Source organism: Marmota marmota, unplaced genomic scaffold, assembly GCF_001458135.2.
Source record: "Marmota marmota marmota unplaced genomic scaffold, marMar, whole genome shotgun sequence".
NCBI lineage: Eukaryota > Metazoa > Chordata > Mammalia > Rodentia > Sciuridae > Marmota > Marmota marmota.
The window spans coordinates 5,049,482-5,050,378 of NW_025999977.1; positions in this window are offsets into that span (position 1 = coordinate 5,049,482).

Here is an 897-nt window from a genome sequence, read left to right on the forward strand (position 1 = left end):
TTTATATATTTTGCATCAAACATCTAGCTCGAATGAAGAAAGAGGATTTTGATTTTGTGTTCTCAAATGATAAAGAGAGATTCAGGATAAATACAAGTTCTTCTGCTATGGAAAAACAAGAAACAACTACAGCCATGGTTGTGACCAAATATGGCTGCAGTTATGCAGGAATGCTGGGGCAATTTTTACAAGAATTCTCTAACAACTGAACTTTGCTTATGGTGTCCTGATGATCCAACCCCATCCTTCAGCCAATTTAAAATCATGTTACAGTGGGGGACCCCATGGCACACACCCATAATCCCAGCCACTTGAGAGGTTGAGGTAGGAGGATCCCAAGTTTGAGGCCAGCCTCAGCAACTTAGTGAGACCCTGTTCCAAAATTTAAAAAATAAAATAAAAATATGCTGGGGATGTAGCTCAATGGTAGAGCACCCCTGGGTTCAATCCCTAGCATTGTAAAAAACAAAACAACAACAAAAATCAATCTATATCACTCAGTGATGGGTAATAAAAATTGACATAATGACAAAATAAGTAATTAGTGGAAAAAAGGCCAGTCTTACCTCTGGCTGTTTTCTTATACTCATCACTATTGAGTAGGATTAGTTTTAATGGTAAGTTATTAAAAACATAGATTTTTACTTTTCTCTCATCAAAATTGAGTAGGTAGTCTGTTCTACTACAGTGGCTCCACAATGACCAGGCCCTTAGCTCCTCTATCTTGTTTCTCCACCATTTTAATTATGTATCTTACAACTCACAATCTAATTGGCTGCTCCAGCTCTAAACATCACATCCACATCAGCAAGAAAATAGGAATATGTAAGAGAAAGGACACTTTGTTACTTTAAAGAATATCACTTCTTCATATTGGTAATGATAGTCATGTAGTAG